At 43.3% G+C, this 19,612-nt stretch overlaps 1 long non-coding RNA gene across 2 annotated transcripts; it reads right to left on the reverse strand.

Moving 5' to 3' along the window:
• Positions 1–6,756: 6,756 nt before the first annotated feature.
• On the reverse strand, positions 6,757–12,639 carry LOC140103140 (uncharacterized). 2 transcript variants are annotated; one of them, XR_011850119.1, is made up of 3 exons: positions 12,436–12,639; positions 9,335–9,824; positions 6,757–6,878 (listed from the first exon to the last, which is right to left on the reverse strand). It is a non-coding gene; the product is annotated as an uncharacterized lncRNA (long non-coding RNA). The 2 variants fall into 2 exon arrangements; XR_011850118.1 differs by having other exon boundaries at positions 6,774–6,874; positions 12,436–12,638.
• Between the last annotated feature and the right edge of the window lie 6,973 nt (positions 12,640–19,612).

Raw genomic sequence — 19,612 nt, forward strand, 5'->3', positions numbered from 1 at the left:
CTTTCTATTCTGGTTGTATTAGGGTTTGGAACCCTAATCTTACTTAGCACCCACTTTTTGAAGTGCGACTGTGCAAATTGGACTAGTATAGTGATACAATATTTTCTGTGTGTGTAGTACACCTTCAGTGCTGTCACAGATACTAATCCCAGGAACTGAGTCAGGAGATTCTAACCAAGAGCTGCAGCTTCCACAATTTGGACACTGTTGCACCTCAACTATCCCAGCCTGCATCTACCATCAGGCAGGTGCACCATTCCTGCAGACCTCTCTCCATGACCACTCTAGTACCAGAATCCAATGTTAATCTTGTTTGGGTCCTTGCCTGCTGTTTGGAGTTCAATAAAGAGCTGTAAGTTGATTGCACAACGTTGCCTCTGTCTGATCCCTGGATAACGTTGCTTACCACCACGGGCTCCCCCATCCATCACCCAGGGATTCATTCTACAAACACTCAGTGGTTGTCCCAAGGAGAAACCATTGCACCAGCCTCTCCCTCCTTATTTCTTGCACACACCACCTGCTGGAGATCTGCTAGGCTTTAGCATAGCCCTCCGGGCCCCATACCAAGCACCGTGACATCAGTGTGCCCTAGGCTGCAATCGCCACTCCAGGCTCCAAGAAAAGGCTAGACCCGGGTGGGGGATGTTGCATATGCTCTATATTTTCTTTTTACGTCTTGCTCACAGTACAGTGGGTAATACGGCCATTCATATGGATGACAATAGAAAACTACATTCGTGTGCATGAGGCTTTAGATCAGTTGCCCACAAGCAGGTTTCTGCATGTATCACAAGGCTGAACTGAAATGCTGAGTTCAGTCCAATTATATCAGGTTCAGCCAAGAAATCCCTTCACCGGTTGGAGTGGGGTTTCTTTGGCAAACTTGCTCCTGGGCAACTGACCTTAAAGGGGTTTTCCCATGAAAGTAATTTTAATCCCCTAGTGATGTTTTCACAATAACGATAATTTTTAACCCCTTACTTCTCAGGAAAAAAAGAGGTCAGACAGATCAGAGATGATGAGATGCATATAACACACGACACACTGTTCCTCTGCTACATATCAGATATAAAACACACAGTCCCCTACTATAAAGATCTTATCTTGCTTGTAGATTTAGTCTCCTCACTGCTGCTTGCAATCAGGAAGTTTGTAGGTGTGAGCTCATCTTGGACTGCAGGGGGGGGGGGGGGGTAATCGGTAATTAGTCACCGGTAATTTTGTTTCTCAAACCACGACAGCACCCAACCAGAGAGTGGGTCCACCTACGGGGACATGAAACCCATGTCTTTAAAAGGCTCAGCCCCTTCTTTGCCTTCAGTAGATTACACTTGTTAGTACTGTTACTACTTAGTACTGGCAAGAGGCTCCATTTCCACCATATACGCCACATTTTTTTCTTCTGCGACACCCATGAAGAAAGATAGAAAAAAGAGTGAGAACTATTACTAAAAGGGTTGGTAAGCCCAGGTGCTGTTGTGGTTTGAGGAAACAAAATTACCAGTAAGTAATTACTCATTTCCCCCTCTCACCACCACAACACCAAACCAGAGAGAATATCATAGATTTAGGAGCGTGATCACCGAAGACAGAACTCTACGTCCAAAAGACAGTTTGTGCACTCCCGCCACATCTATGCTATAGTGCTTATATAAGGGGAGAGGCCCAGGTTGCAGCCTGGCAAATTTGGTTTATAGACACTTCCCTTAATTCTGACCAAGAGGATGAGACTGCCCTAGTCGAATGAGATTTAAGAGCTTTGGGCACAGGCAAATCTGCTGCCTTATACGCTGAAATAATAGCCAACTCAATAGCCGAAACTGATGCTTTCTTGCCCTTATTCCTGCCTGCAAAAAAGACAAACAAATTGTCTGAATTTCTCTATTCAGAGGTTTTGGCCAGATAAATTTCTATAGCCCTTTTTACAACTAAATTGTGGAACTCTGACTCCATGTCTGAAGATGGCTTGTCACAAAACGAGGGGAGTCTAATCTGAGAACAAAGAAACTTAGAGGCCACTTTAGAAAGAAAAGCTGGGTCCGTGACCAGGACCACCCTATCCTTCAAAATTTTTGTAAATGGAACCCTACACGATAGAGCTGAGATTTCTCCTACCCCAATGGCTGAGATGATTGCAAACAGGAATACAACTTTAATGGTTAACCACTTTACCGAACAGGACTCTAAGGGCTTGAAAGGTTCTCTAATGAGATAGTTCAGGACTATGTAGAGGTCCCAGGGGGGGTCTAATTCGAGCCTTAATGATTCTGTATATCCAGGGATGGGAGGCTAGAGGATTTTGAAATAAGGAGCTAAGAGCAGACACCTGTACTTTGAGGGTAGCTGGTTTGAGTCCCTTATTTGTCCCCGCCCTGTAGAAAATTCAGAATTATGCCTAAATCTTGGTGGTAAAAATCTATGTCAGGAGATTCATGAAACCTGAAAAAAAGCCTTTAAGACTGTAAAGTAAATCTGAAATGTCACTAGATGTCTGCTGTTCTGTAATGTAGTAATAACTTTATCTGAAAGCCATTTCTAGGTTAGAATTTGCCTTTCATGTTCCAGGCCTTCAGATGGAGACTTTTTTTTTTATCTGCGGGTCGAAGACTAGAAGCTGAGATAGGTGGTCTGGGGTCTCCGGAAGGATCCATGGGCCCGGGACTGATAATTTCTGTATCACTAAGAACCAGGCCTGTTTAGGCCAGAAGGGGGCTATCAATATTACTCTGGCCTGGTATTTACTTATCTTCCTCAGGACTCTTGGAAGGAATGTTAGGGGAGGAAAGGCATATGAGAGGCTAATGTTCCACATACTTGAAAACGCATCGAGACGCCTAAGCTGCTCTCTTGAGTTCACGGAGCAAAATTCTCTGACCAGTCATCCAGGTACGGTACAAAAATTCCTTGCTGTCTTCTTACATAAGAGGTCACTTCCGTGATTAGCTTTGTGAATACTCTTGGGACGACAGTCACTCCGAAGTTTAAAGCCTGGAATTGTAGATGCGTCCGGATGCCTTCCTGAAACACTGCCACCCTCAGGTATTTCTGGGAATCCTGATGTATCGGCACATGGTAATAGGCATCAGTCAGATTTATGGATGCCATGAAACAGTCCTGATAGAGGAGATTTACGGTGGACTTCAGGGATTCCATCTTGAATTTGTCTTATTAAAAAAGTGTTCAGCGGCTTTAGATTTATAATGGTCCATTGAGACCCCTCCTGGTTTTCTACAAAGTTGACAAGAATCCTGTTCCTTGATCTCGTAAAGGAACTTTTTTTTCAAACATTTTTCTGTAGGACGATCTTTACTTCGGATTCTACCACTTGTGTCTGCAGGCTTGATGTTCTTGTTATCTTAAAGCCTAGTGCAGGCGGAGATCTGAAACATAGCTTCAATCTATTCTCAATCCCTGAGAGACAGTTGTTGTTTGAGATCTTTTTCCACTCTTCCAAGAACAAGGATAGTCAGCCCCCAACCCCCCCCTTCACTGGGCTCCAGGTGTCATTGCTGACCTGATCGCTTTCTTGAGTTTGGAAGCCTGGAAGAGGATGAAGCCTTTGGTGCTTCTTGAACCTTTCCATCCTCCTGGTGCTGCGTTGGATTAAATCTTCTGGAAGGATGAAAATTCTTACTCTGTGACACAGAACCAGGGAAGCTTTTGTTTTCATCGGATGCCTTTTCCAAGATTTTAACTTTGAAAGGATCCAAACAGAAAATCTCCATCACAAGGAATATTACACAGGTGGTTCTTTGAGGTAAAATCTCTCGACCAATTCTTCATCCATAAGACCCTACGAGCGGAGTTTGATAACGCCAATGATCTAGCGGACAACCTGAGATCATCTACTGATGCATCCGCCAAGAATGCAAGGCCTTCTGAGCCGTTGTGACATCCAAAATCAATTGCTCTATAGGTTTGCCATCTCTCAATTAATAACGATCTTGATACAGAAAAGTAGCTGCAATGTTAGGTTTAAATGTCCCAGCGCTGAAAACTGTCAACTTTCTTTTCCATGAAGTCCTTAAAGGGGACCTACCACCACGATTCTACCTCTAAAGGTAGAACGGGTGGTAGGTGGATGAATGGGGCGTAAGGATAGCCCTTTTTGGGCTAATCCTTACGTCCCGGCTATCCTTTTGTAAACTTTAATCAGTTGATATGCTAATTTATTTAAGCGGCTACTGGGGCGTGGAGTAGCCGGACATGAGGCTACTAGTCGCGGCTACTCCACGCCCCAGTAGCCTTGTTCCTCCGCCTACCATGTAATCTTCGGCGCGCAGCACCTCGTAGCTGCGCGCCCTCGTCCGAGCACCCGGCGTCTGCGCATGCGCAGTAGCGCTGACCTCGGAGCTACGGCCGCGCACCCGTAGGCCTGCGTCCTGCGCATGCGCAGAACGCAGGATATTCGCACGAGGGCCGAAGATTACCCGGTAGGCGGAGGAACAAGGCTACTGGGGCGTGGAGTAGCCGCGACTAGTAGCCTCATGTCCGGCTACTCCACGCCCCAGTAGCCGCTTAAATAAATTAGCATATCAACTGATTAAAGTTTACAAAAGGATAGCCGGGACGTAAGGATTAGCCCAAAAAGGGCTATCCTTACGTCCCATTTATCCACCTACCACCCGTTCTACCTTTATAGGTAGAATCGTGGTGGTAGGTCCCCTTTAAGCACACCTGAGACTTCCCCCAAGGGCAAATCTTCTGGACACCTTAGAGATCGCAACATCTACTTTAGACGCCCTATCCCAGCACACTGTATCCTTCCCTACTTTCTTTTCATAGCTCTAGGAATAAAAATTTTCTTTTCTGGCTTTTGTCATTCTGAGCTAATTAATTTTTTTCTACGAGCCCCTGGAACATGACATCTCTTACAAAACGATGTTCCTTTTCATTTTCCAATTCCATAGTTTCCCTGACCAACTAAGTGGTTAGTATCCTCTGCCGGGAATAAGGGTTTTCCTTATCTTCTTTAAATGAATCTGACCCAATTTCTCCTGATTCTGAATTACCCAACCATCTAGAAGTCCCCAGAGAGACAGGGGATCTAACTGATTTCCTTACAGCTTTAAATGAATTGCATACCTCTTGCTGTATAAAAGAATGCATGGTCTCAAATAGGGCTGACTGATCCTAAGAAATCATATGTTGTATACAGGATTCACAAGATGGCTTAGGATATGAGGCAGGAAGACTATCCCCACAGATTTTACATTCACGTTTTTTTGTCTTACTTGTGGATTTCACACTATTCCCTCTAAAAATAATCCCTCATTAGAGACCATCAGAACCAGTTTAACACCTTGCCGAGCGAGGACGAACTATATCGTCCTCGCGCGGCAGGGGGTGTATGGAGAGAGCTCACGAGCTGAGCTCTCTCCATACACAGCGGGTAATGGCTGTATAAAACAGCCAACACCCGCATGTCACTGCCGCTGTCGGTGCTGGCACCGATCGCGGCAGTTAACCTGTTAAGCGACGCGGTTCGACCGCGGCACATAACATACCGTTATATGGGCGCCACCCCAGCATTTAAAAAAAATAAAAAATAAAATAAACTTATATACTCACCCTCCGGTGGCCCCGATGCACAGTGCTGCTCGTCTTCTGGCTTCCGCGCCTATCTTCTTTCTTCTGTAACATCCTGCAGGGCGCCGGCACCGCACTCTCCTGGCCGGCAGGCGCATAGTATGACGCGCCGCTGTTGACGTCATACTATGCGCCGCCTGGGAGAAAAACATGGCGGCGCCCTGCAGGATGTTACAGAAGAAAGAAGATAGGCGCGGAAGCCAGAAGACAAGCCGTGCTGACATTGGGGGAGCAGCGCTGCGCATCAGGGCCACCGGAGGGTGAGTATATAAGTTTATTATTTTTTAAGTGCATTGACATTTGTATTGACTCATGTATAAGCCGAAGGGACGCTTTTTCAGCACATTTTTTGTGCTGAAAAACTCGGCTTATACACGAGTATATACGGTATATAATAACAGAAGCTGGCTTTGATGAGTAGTTCTTTGTTATTTTTACACTATTGTGCCCTAATAAAATTTCCTATCGCCGACAATCCCTTTAATAACAGTACGCAATTCAAGTAAACTAGAGAAGTTGCAGTTATTAATTGAATAACTTTCTGTAGAAGAAAGGGGTAAATAATGTGAAAAAGAAAAAAAAAATAATCAGAAAATTACGGTAAATCAGAGATTTATTTCAGAGTATGATCCCGATTTCAAGTGCAAGCCATGACATTATCATATTCTATGTCATGCTTTTATATGCTGAGCAAACACTTTCAGACTTTTACAGCTGGTTATTAGAAAACCTCATGAGACATGAGAAGGCTGAACTGGTCAAAAGCTTTGACCCCAGTGTTATCATCACTGTCCCATAATAGCGCAGGTGAAGATTTATGCAAACAGCCGCAAAGTCCTAGTCCTCTGGGAGGATCAGAAGGGGTCAGTGGGATAAATGTTATTATCAACACTGTGGATGAATGCAATGGTCCAGAATATACACTCTTTTAGAGAAGAACCAGAGATAGAAGGTTACATTCTCTGGTTCTGGCATTTAAAGCTGTGACTTTAGAGTTCATCCTGTTCTGTTCCAAAGTAATCATAATAGGATGTTTGAGAGGACAAGGTAAATGCAAGCGGTTTATTCTATGAAGCTACTCTTCTCCTAGCTTGCTTTAAAAGCTTATACTTTTACAGCTACAGAATATGGCTATAACCTAGCAACCATAAATACTGTAGAAAGCTTAATTAGAAACTTACTTCGCAACTTTGTCACTCCAGCCATGCTGCTTCCCGTATACGGCCACCTCATACCGCAGTTCCTTTGCTAAGTTTTGGATTTCTGGTTGTAATTTTTCCACCTAGCTGAAGATAAAGCAAACAATAAGGTGCAAGAATACAGAATCATGTATGATGTAGGTATAAACTTCCTCATCAGTGGCGAAGTCACTGAAAGGTAAAGAGAAAACTACAACTTTCTATAGTGTTAACCTTATGGATAATGTGAAAAACACAGACAATCAGCCAACAATCTGCTCACATGGATAAATTGTACAGTGCAAGCAGGCTACAAGTAATGGCCACTGTATACAAACATATGCACCCAGTGGACCCCTATGTGGATCCAATGCCACTGATTTCACATGGGAGTCCTTGCATCATACAGAAATATGATTCAAGACTCCATGTTTGCTGGGCAAACATGAGCACCATCACTATAACAGTTCTTATAGTACTCGCGCTGCAATTCGAGCAGAAGACAGCCCTTGTATCAACTCTTGCAAGGACTCCCATCCTATGCAACGTGTGCAGTTCGTGGAATCGTACCAACAAACAGGTATAAGTTTGGTATAAGAATTTCTCCTGGATCCACCGATGTTTGGGTCAGTAACAGAATGGAGCAGATTTATCAAGCTGTCTAAAAGTAAGAATATTCTTAGTTGCCCATAACAACCAATCATAGCTCAGGTTTTATTTTACCAGTGCTCATGAATATTTCAAAGGGAAGCTGTAACTGGTTGCCATGGGCAACTAAGAACATTCTTACTTTTAGACCGCTTAATAAATCTGCCCCCATATGTCCTTGATGTACTAGATGCCAAGACCAAAGTGGCAAAATGTAATCCTTTATTGGTTACTATTCATCATGGCTCCTTTATCCACAATAAAGGAAGATAAAAAGGTTAAAATGTGTGTCTTGGCAGAGACCTGTATTTAAGGGGACACCGTCACCAGCTTTTACACCACTTAACTATCAGCACTCTCAGAACCATAGTTCTAGCTGCTATAGAGGCCAAGATGGGGGCGTCAGGAGGGTCACCCTCTCCTTCAGCTGCTAAAGCAACTCTTCTCAGCTGATTTGCCTATAATTTTGAAGGTAATCTTTTGCTGGTAAATTAACAAGTTTTAGTGGGCGATCACACGTCGAGTTTAACGCATGAAGAGAGATTTGCCTAATTAAACAGCTGTTAACACTTGCATTTACAAAAAACAACTATCAACAAATGCGTTTGTTAACGCATGCGTTAACATTTGTGTTTTGTAAATGCAGGTGTTAACAGCTGTGTTAACAAATCTCTCTTCAGCATGCGTTAAATGCGACATGCGACCGCACCCTCAGCCCAAAGAAAGGGAATGCTAGAAGGCCATTTCATATCCAACCCAAGGTTGCTAGTAGTTTAGTGGTGCAAAAGCTGACTACCTTCTCTTTAAAGCATTGCTTTTCATTGTATACCTGATAAAGGCACTGGTTCAGAGCCATATTGTGAAGTAACCAACACCAGAGGGGACTTTTTATTTCCTGAGCACTTGGTCAGTGTGAGCGTCTGACTGTCAGGACAACCGCTGAAACTCTGCTAACAAACAGACAAAGCTCCTTTACAATGCTGCCTGTAGACCAGTTTTCTGGGGAAACTACGGCCCTTTTCATGCTTGTCAGTCAAAGACATTAGTTCAGCCAGCATCCAGGAGGTATGGCAGGTTGAATGTTATGGAATCTTAAGCGTTTTGTCAAAACAGTTCAAGTTCTGTGTTCACATCTTGTTTTTACTCTCTATTATACGTCTAAGGTATCCTTACGATTAAGGGCTGCAACATATCTCACTGTCTGCTTTTACAGTTGGATACGTGGTCTGATTTGGCTCTTCCTCCTTATAGGGGAGAGGCAAACATTAACAGCAGGCGGTGATCTGCTGCAGCCGTTGTTGAGGGCGCGTTCACACGTTGTGTTTTGGTTGCGTTTTCATTGCGTTTGAAACGCATATACAACAGCTGATGAGAGGTGATTTGCCTAATTACATTGCCGTTTACGTTTGTAAACGCAATGTTAACGCATGTGTTAATAAAACGCGTGCGTGTGCATAGCAGTGATGTAATTAGGCAAATCACCTCTCCTCAGCTGTTGTATATGCGTTTCAGACGCAATGAAAACGCAGGTCAAAACGCAACATGTGAACGCGCCCTCAGGGTGTCTCCTGTTTGACGTAACTTTCTATATATATGTAGATTTACGTAATTGATGGTGCACCCATGGCATACATTCAGAGGAGGCTGGGGATATAGTGGCATCCATCACTAGAGGTTATACTGGACTCCACTAAATGTATATTTTTTACAGCAGAAAGAAGGATTAAATAGCACAGATTACTACATTTTTCTTTTTGCAGTATATCCATCAGTTGATGACCATCTGACAGTATATATCTGTGAGCACATCCAAATAACATGTCCAAATAACAATATTCAATTCTGTAACACAAATGCTGAAAATTAAACTAATTCAGTAAAAAATAAAATCACGTATAAAGCACCAGACTACGCACCTTGCCTAGAACGTGCATCTGATATACTGACAGAGGGAGGGTGACAGCCGTCCTCAGTGCTATTGTTGTGCACATTATATTCAACCACCATGGTAACCCTGTGACTTCTTGTATAGACATCAGCACCTTCTCAGCCAAATGAACTGGAGCAGAATCAGCCATTTTTGCAAAGATGCCATAATCAGTGTTTACTTGCCCCGTAGAAGCAGCAGAAAGAGAAGCTGCAGAAGCAAAAGTCCTATGTTTGGGAAAATTGGGCACACATGAAATCAGCAAAGGGCTCTTGCATTTACCAGTGTGATATCTGTGGCTAGAATGTAAGGTTTGCACTGGATTGTTGAGTCCTTGTTGATGTTTTTGGAAATTGGTGATTCCGAAGGACCTTGCATTTTGGCATCTCTTTAATAACCATATTTTAGAAGTACAATGTTCACTGGTTCTCGTCCCGACTCTCACAATCTTTATGTTTTTAAAAAACATTTCTTTAAGTCTAAAAAAATAAACAATATATAATCAGACTTATTGATACATTTAAACAAATCTTCACAAAGTTGCAGAATTTGTGTGTCTTTCCAGAGCATTAAAGGGATATTCCCACCAAGAGAAGATTCTTAAATATACTTAGGATAACAAAATAAGACCTTCTCTAATTCACTGTTATTAACAAAAATACAGCATTTCACAGATATAGGTCCAACCTGTCTCTATCAGTCCTGCTGTACACAATTTTGGTTGCCCCTTTTTTTGTGCAACCTTTTGTGCGTCTTTTTGCAGTTTGAGGCTTTTTTTTTTAGGCGTTAAATCAAGCACTGCACCAAAGTTGACTGCCTCAAGGATTTAATGCAGTTGCAGTATTTATCTTTGTAGCCCAGATGTTTGTTCAACTTGTGAGACTTCTGGGCTCTGAAATTGTCCCATTCTTGCACCTAATAGGTCCCAAAACAGAGCATGCTAGGCCCAGACTTACTTTTGGGAGCTACTATTTGGGACTAAAAAGTTGCACACCAAGAAAAGTCCCAAAAGTGAGGCTAAACAAGCAACTCATCACAGGTATCACAAAGGAGAAAAACTTAAAGGGAACACGTCACCACATTTTTCACAAATACAGGTAGAGCCAGGTTCCTAGTAACTATCGGACACCCTTCTTTTAGCTAAAAATTGTTTCCCTCAGATCCCCATAAAATCAGAGTTATGATGTTGCCTGGTATCTATGAATCTTTGGAGCGAGTCGAGGGCGTGGCCTAATGTCATGTGACCAGGGTGACATCATCACAGGTGCTTCAGCTACTTAAAATGAGCAAACTGTACCCGATTTACATATCTGACCACATAAAACAAACAGTCTCAGCAACCTGCATGGACTTCTACTCCTCTCCATGCAGGATGCTGTGATTTCATGAGATATATGCTTGGTGTAAAGTTTTCTAATGCTAAAAACCTAAAGGACCTTCGATGATGTCACCCTGGTCACATGACATTACAGTTACATAAAGAGATACGATGGAGAGGAGCTGCTGGATTCATCCCGAGGAGGCCACGCCCACCTCGACTCGCTATTGACATGCTTAGATACCATGCTTAAAAAAGTTGAATATATGGGAATCTCAGAGGAACAATTTTTATCTAAAATTGTTAGTTAGTTACTAGGGCTCTATGTGAACCTGCCACTAGGTGTAATTGTGAAAAATGTGGCGACAGGTTCCCTTTAAGATACTTTGCAATGAGTGAGTAGGCCAACTTCTGGAAACTTGAAAAAGCAGCAGCTGAAAAACTATGATATATGTGCCCCACTGACTTGCCAATAGATAATATCTTTGTTCCGGGGAGGCACAGCAGCTCTGACATCCTATGTTGTATATAAGATATAGCCAAGCTGTGTACGTTACGGCTGCGATAGTAGTCTTGTGTCATATGCATCTCATGGATCTTCTCTGATCTATCTCATCTTTATTTTTGTGTGTCAGATACTAGTGAATGCTCAGAAGCTAAATGAAAGTGTATATAAACCAGTTCCCTGAAATACAACCACTATGTCAGCACACAGGGATCATAATGTGTCTGCTGACACCCCGCCCACACTCTGGAATCTTAAACTGACCATCACTGAGTGATGGGAGCTAAAATAGCAAAAAAAGAAATTTTGTAAACATCACTAGTGGATAACAATTTTCTTTTAAGAGCAAACCCCTTTATAGCTAGTTTCAGTGGAATGCAACCATTTCTAATGGCCGGACATAGGGCACTTAAAACATCATTCATTAATCTCCACTACACATCCTTGTATTATAGAGCAGAACTTTGGGGCAGATTTATCAAGCTGTCTAAAAGTCAGAATGTTCTTGTTGCCCATGGTGACCAATTACAGCTCAGCTTTCATTTTACCAGTGATCATGAATATTTTAAAGGGGAGCTGTTGGACAATTAAGAACATTCTGACTTTCAGACAGCTTGAGAAATCTTCCTCATTGTGTGAGAGGCCCTTATATGTTGCACTAGAAAGTTGCATTTTCTAGTATATGGACTTTTTTTTTTGGGGGGGGGGCACTTATACAAAAAAAAGGTGGAGGTGCTGGAGCACAGGGTGGGACAGGCCATAGACATTTAATTCTAGCGCACAATCACTGTGCTGGATTTAATAAGAAGCTGGAACTTCTTAGTAAATTCGACATGCACAGTCTTGATACACCAACACCCACTTTTACTTTAGAGTCGATTCAGACCCTGTGCTTGGTCAGTGACACCACAGACCCTGTGTTAGCCGGATTTCACAGTGCACACGACAGGACTTTGTGCATCATGATGATATATGATACTCCCATGATAACCATCCGCGCTGTGCACTTTTGCTTATCATATACACTGGCAGTGTGGTCGCTCCATGATTCAAGTATCTGAAAGTGTTTACAAGTGTAAATGTATGTAATTTGTAAGTCTGCACGATTATGACTGCATTTCTAGTGCTGTGAATGACAACATACACTATTCTGGATGTGTCTCATGTTGCTTCTGTACAGAATGTATCTGAGAGCAGGCTACATAGCACAGGGTTATCCTACCACAGCATCAGCGAGAAACAAAAAGGAGCGGACACAGACACTTACTAGTAAGGCGCCCATTCAGACTACTGCAATAACGCACAACAACCGGCAGGTGGCGCTGGAGTTACCCGTGACCTTTCATGACGTATACTAGAAGCGTCTCGCGGTCACCTTTGCTTTTCCAGCTCTATGATCACGGGAGGTTCCCAGTTCCAACAAGAATTGACGGCGCATAGAATTTGCGAAACGCAGATGGCGCTTTCCAGTGACGACAACACGTCATTTCCTGTCATGACGTCTTGTGTATAATATATGTCGTGCGCGCAGTTATTTTTGCAATGCACGGCTGCTATGCACCTGTATACATAGGCGTTGGGGGAGTGATGGTGGTTGGGTGAATGATACAATGTGAAACTGGGTTCATATTTGGCCATTTATATATATTGTAAAGAAATCATGAGGATAACTTTTGTTTCAATAAGGAAAGTTCAGCATGCAGGAAAAAAAAACGAATAACCACAAAAATTGCTATCAAAGTCTGCTCCATAGAGTGTGATACTTAGGACTTCACATCCATTTTCTCAGTGATTTTCATGGATAGTGATACTTCCAGAATAGAAAGTAATCCTAGCACCCATTTAGATATGATGCCAAGTGATAACTTTATTCATAAAAAGAAAATACAAATTCTGTGATGTTTCTGCCAACAATAGGCTTTTGTCAAACACTACAAAGTATAAATTGATACATAGATGAAGTGACGTAAGACAAAAGTGAAAATAGTGCATATATGGAGCAATGAGTTCATATCCTGAGTTCAGGGTAGCTAAAGTAACAGTTAGTGATGGGAATTCCGGCTCTTCTTTGTGAGCTGGCTCTTCAGGCTCTTCTGGCTCCTGAACGGCTCCCTATTAAAAATATAATAGGGAGCTGCAGGCCAGTCAGTTACCGAACAACACACCACTTTTAACCTGATTTTATCTGGTTAAAGGGGCGTGGTGAGCCGGTTAAGGGCAGAGCTTAGTGAGCCATCGGCTCACTGATGGGAGCCAGCTCACATTGTTCTCGAACATGCCAGCTCTTTGTGCCGGCTCATTTGCGAACGACCCATCACAGTGTTATATTATCTAAGTCAGTGTTATACTGGATAATGCATAGGGACTATAGCATAAAGCAAGAAATCAACCTGCATAGCATACAAAAATTGGCAAAGAAGCTATGTCCGACAACTTCTGTACATTATTTATTTATTATCATGTGAACATAAGTGTATCTATGGTTATAGCTCAAATTTTCTTAATATTCATTCAAGTGGGCAACTTGCTGTATGGTATAGTCCCTATGTATTATCCAGTATAAAACTGACTTAGATCATATAGCACTGTTAGTTTGGGTACCCTGAGGATATGATCTTCAATTTTGTCATATATGTCACTTCATCCAAGTTATACTTTGTTTGACAAAGGCCTACGATTGGCCGAAACATCACTGAATTTTGATAGTTTTCATATGAATAAAGTTATAACTTGGCGTCATATCTAAAGGAGTGCTTTCTATTCTGGTTGTATTAGGGTTTGGAACCCTAATCTTACTTAGCACCCACTTTTTGAAGTGCGACTGTGCAAATTGGACTAGTATAGTGATACAATATTTTCTGTGTGTGTAGTACACCTTCAGTGCTGTCACAGATACTAATCCCAGGAACTGAGTCAGGAGATTCTAACCAAGAGCTGCAGCTTCCACAATTTGGACACTGTTGCACCTCAACTATCCCAGCCTGCATCTACCATCAGGCAGGTGCACCATTCCTGCAGACCTCTCTCCATGACCACTCTAGTACCAGAATCCAATGTTAATCTTGTTTGGGTCCTTGCCTGCTGTTTGGAGTTCAATAAAGAGCTGTAAGTTGATTGCACAACGTTGCCTCTGTCTGATCCCTGGATAACGTTGCTTACCACCACGGGCTCCCCCATCCATCACCCAGGGATTCATTCTACAAACACTCAGTGGTTGTCCCAAGGAGAAACCATTGCACCAGCCTCTCCCTCCTTATTTCTTGCACACACCACCTGCTGGAGATCTGCTAGGCTTTAGCATAGCCCTCCGGGCCCCATACCAAGCACCGTGACATCAGTGTGCCCTAGGCTGCAATCGCCACTCCAGGCTCCAAGAAAAGGCTAGACCCGGGTGGGGGATGTTGCATATGCTCTATATTTTCTTTTTACGTCTTGCTCACAGTACAGTGGGTAATACGGCCATTCATATGGATGACAATAGAAAACTACATTCGTGTGCATGAGGCTTTAGATCAGTTGCCCACAAGCAGGTTTCTGCATGTATCACAAGGCTGAACTGAAATGCTGAGTTCAGTCCAATTATATCAGGTTCAGCCAAGAAATCCCTTCACCGGTTGGAGTGGGGTTTCTTTGGCAAACTTGCTCCTGGGCAACTGACCTTAAAGGGGTTTTCCCATGAAAGTAATTTTAATCCCCTAGTGATGTTTTCACAATAACGATAATTTTTAACCCCTTACTTCTCAGGAAAAAAAGAGGTCAGACAGATCAGAGATGATGAGATGCATATAACACACGACACACTGTTCCTCTGCTACATATCAGATATAAAACACACAGTCCCCTACTATAAAGATCTTATCTTGCTTGTAGATTTAGTCTCCTCACTGCTGCTTGCAATCAGGAAGTTTGTAGGTGTGAGCTCATCTTGGACTGCAGGGGGGGGGGGGGGGTAATCGGTAATTAGTCACCGGTAATTTTGTTTCTCAAACCACGACAGCACCCAACCAGAGAGTGGGTCCACCTACGGGGACATGAAACCCATGTCTTTAAAAGGCTCAGCCCCTTCTTTGCCTTCAGTAGATTACACTTGTTAGTACTGTTACTACTTAGTACTGGCAAGAGGCTCCATTTCCACCATATACGCCACATTTTTTTCTTCTGCGACACCCATGAAGAAAGATAGAAAAAAGAGTGAGAACTATTACTAAAAGGGTTGGTAAGCCCAGGTGCTGTTGTGGTTTGAGGAAACAAAATTACCAGTAAGTAATTACTCATTTCCCCCTCTCACCACCACAACACCAAACCAGAGAGAATATCATAGATTTAGGAGCGTGATCACCGAAGACAGAACTCTACGTCCAAAAGACAGTTTGTGCACTCCCGCCACATCTATGCTATAGTGCTTATATAAGGGGAGAGGCCCAGGTTGCAGCCTGGCAAATTTGGTTTATAGACACTTCCCTTAATTCTGACCAAGAGGATGAGACTGCCCTAGTCGAATGAGATTTAAGAGCTTTGGGCACAGGCAAATCTGCTGCCTTATACGCTGAAATAATAGCCAACTCAATAGCCGAAACTGATGCTTTCTTGCCCTTATTCCTGCCTGCAAAAAAGACAAACAAATTGTCTGAATTTCTCTATTCAGAGGTTTTGGCCAGATAAATTTCTATAGCCCTTTTTACAACTAAATTGTGGAACTCTGACTCCATGTCTGAAGATGGCTTGTCACAAAACGAGGGGAGTCTAATCTGAGAACAAAGAAACTTAGAGGCCACTTTAGAAAGAAAAGCTGGGTCCGTGACCAGGACCACCCTATCCTTCAAAATTTTTGTAAATGGAACCCTACACGATAGAGCTGAGATTTCTCCTACCCCAATGGCTGAGATGATTGCAAACAGGAATACAACTTTAATGGTTAACCACTTTACCGAACAGGACTCTAAGGGCTTGAAAGGTTCTCTAATGAGATAGTTCAGGACTATGTAGAGGTCCCAGGGGGGGTCTAATTCGAGCCTTAATGATTCTGTATATCCAGGGATGGGAGGCTAGAGGATTTTGAAATAAGGAGCTAAGAGCAGACACCTGTACTTTGAGGGTAGCTGGTTTGAGTCCCTTATTTGTCCCCGCCCTGTAGAAAATTCAGAATTATGCCTAAATCTTGGTGGTAAAAATCTATGTCAGGAGATTCATGAAACCTGAAAAAAAGCCTTTAAGACTGTAAAGTAAATCTGAAATGTCACTAGATGTCTGCTGTTCTGTAATGTAGTAATAACTTTATCTGAAAGCCATTTCTAGGTTAGAATTTGCCTTTCATGTTCCAGGCCTTCAGATGGAGACTTTTTTTTTTATCTGCGGGTCGAAGACTAGAAGCTGAGATAGGTGGTCTGGGGTCTCCGGAAGGATCCATGGGCCCGGGACTGATAATTTCTGTATCACTAAGAACCAGGCCTGTTTAGGCCAGAAGGGGGCTATCAATATTACTCTGGCCTGGTATTTACTTATCTTCCTCAGGACTCTTGGAAGGAATGTTAGGGGAGGAAAGGCATATGAGAGGCTAATGTTCCACATACTTGAAAACGCATCGAGACGCCTAAGCTGCTCTCTTGAGTTCACGGAGCAAAATTCTCTGACCAGTCATCCAGGTACGGTACAAAAATTCCTTGCTGTCTTCTTACATAAGAGGTCACTTCCGTGATTAGCTTTGTGAATACTCTTGGGACGACAGTCACTCCGAAGTTTAAAGCCTGGAATTGTAGATGCGTCCGGATGCCTTCCTGAAACACTGCCACCCTCAGGTATTTCTGGGAATCCTGATGTATCGGCACATGGTAATAGGCATCAGTCAGATTTATGGATGCCATGAAACAGTCCTGATAGAGGAGATTTACGGTGGACTTCAGGGATTCCATCTTGAATTTGTCTTATTAAAAAAGTGTTCAGCGGCTTTAGATTTATAATGGTCCATTGAGACCCCTCCTGGTTTTCTACAAAGTTGACAAGAATCCTGTTCCTTGATCTCGTAAAGGAACTTTTTTTTCAAACATTTTTCTGTAGGACGATCTTTACTTCGGATTCTACCACTTGTGTCTGCAGGCTTGATGTTCTTGTTATCTTAAAGCCTAGTGCAGGCGGAGATCTGAAACATAGCTTCAATCTATTCTCAATCCCTGAGAGACAGTTGTTGTTTGAGATCTTTTTCCACTCTTCCAAGAACAAGGATAGTCAGCCCCCAACCCCCCCCTTCACTGGGCTCCAGGTGTCATTGCTGACCTGATCGCTTTCTTGAGTTTGGAAGCCTGGAAGAGGATGAAGCCTTTGGTGCTTCTTGAACCTTTCCATCCTCCTGGTGCTGCGTTGGATTAAATCTTCTGGAAGGATGAAAATTCTTACTCTGTGACACAGAACCAGGGAAGCTTTTGTTTTCATCGGATGCCTTTTCCAAGATTTTAACTTTGAAAGGATCCAAACAGAAAATCTCCATCACAAGGAATATTACACAGGTGGTTCTTTGAGGTAAAATCTCTCGACCAATTCTTCATCCATAAGACCCTACGAGCGGAGTTTGATAACGCCAATGATCTAGCGGACAACCTGAGATCATCTACTGATGCATCCGCCAAGAATGCAAGGCCTTCTGAGCCGTTGTGACATCCAAAATCAATTGCTCTATAGGTTTGCCATCTCTCAATTAATAACGATCTTGATACAGAAAAGTAGCTGCAATGTTAGGTTTAAATGTCCCAGCGCTGAAAACTGTCAACTTTCTTTTCCATGAAGTCCTTAAAGGGGACCTACCACCACGATTCTACCTCTAAAGGTAGAACGGGTGGTAGGTGGATGAATGGGGCGTAAGGATAGCCCTTTTTGGGCTAATCCTTACGTCCCGGCTATCCTTTTGTAAACTTTAATCAGTTGATATGCTAATTTATTTAAGCGGCTACTGGGGCGTGGAGTAGCCGGACATGAGGCTACTAGTCGCGGCTACTCCACGCCCCAGTAGCCTTGTTCCTCCGCCTACCATGTAATCTTCGGCGCGCAGCACCTCGTAGCTGCGCGCCCTCGTCCGAGCACCCGGCGTCTGCGCATGCGCAGTAGCGCTGACCTCGGAGCTACGGCCGCGCACCCGTAGGCCTGCGTCCTGCGCATGCGCAGAACGCAGGATATTCGCACGAGGGCCGAAGATTACCCGGTAGGCGGAGGAACAAGGCTACTGGGGCGTGGAGTAGCCGCGACTAGTAGCCTCATGTCCGGCTACTCCACGCCCCAGTAGCCGCTTAAATAAATTAGCATATCAACTGATTAAAGTTTACAAAAGGATAGCCGGGACGTAAGGATTAGCCCAAAAAGGGCTATCCTTACGTCCCATTTATCCACCTACCACCCGTTCTACCTTTATAGGTAGAATCGTGGTGGTAGGTCCCCTTTAAGCACACCTGAGACTTCCCCCAAGGGCAAATCTTCTGGACACCTTAGAGATCGCAACATCTACTTTAGACGCCCTATCCCAGCACACTGTATCCTTCCCTACTTTCTTTTCATAGCTCTAGGAATAAAAATTTTCTTTTCTGGCTTTTGTCATTCTGAGCTAATTAATTTTTTTCTACGAGCCCCTGGAACATGACATCTCTTACAAAACGATGTTCCTTTTCATTTTCCAATTCCATAGTTTCCCTGACCAACTAAGTGGTTAGTATCCTCTGCCGGGAATAAGGGTTTTCCTTATCTTCTTTAAATGAATCTGACCCAATTTCTCCTGATTCTGAATTACCCAACCATCTAGAAGTCCCCAGAGAGACAGGGGATCTAACTGATTTCCTTACAGCTTTAAATGAATTGCATACCTCTTGCTGTATAAAAGAATGCATGGTCTCAAATAGGGCTGACTGATCCTAAGAAATCATATGTTGTATACAGGATTCACAAGATGGCTTAGGATATGAGGCAGGAAGACTATCCCCACAGATTTTACATTCACGTTTTTTTGTCTTACTTGTGGATTTCACACTATTCCCTCTAAAAATAATCCCTCATTAGAGACCATCAGAACCAGTTTAACACCTTGCCGAGCGAGGACGAACTATATCGTCCTCGCGCGGCAGGGGGTGTATGGAGAGAGCTCACGAGCTGAGCTCTCTCCATACACAGCGGGTAATGGCTGTATAAAACAGCCAACACCCGCATGTCACTGCCGCTGTCGGTGCTGGCACCGATCGCGGCAGTTAACCTGTTAAGCGACGCGGTTCGACCGCGGCACATAACATACCGTTATATGGGCGCCGCCATCTTGGATGGACGATCGACGCCCCTGGAATGTCATCAGAGGGCGGCAATTGGTTGCTATGGCAGCCTAGAGTCTCATTGAGACTCGTAGGCTTGCCATGTGCAATGATTTATAATAGCCAGCAGAGAGCAGGCTATTAAAAATCATTGTAAAATTGCTATAT

The sequence above is a fragment of the Engystomops pustulosus genome, chromosome 1 (assembly GCF_040894005.1).
Source record: "Engystomops pustulosus chromosome 1, aEngPut4.maternal, whole genome shotgun sequence".
NCBI classification, from domain to species: domain Eukaryota; kingdom Metazoa; phylum Chordata; class Amphibia; order Anura; family Leptodactylidae; genus Engystomops; species Engystomops pustulosus.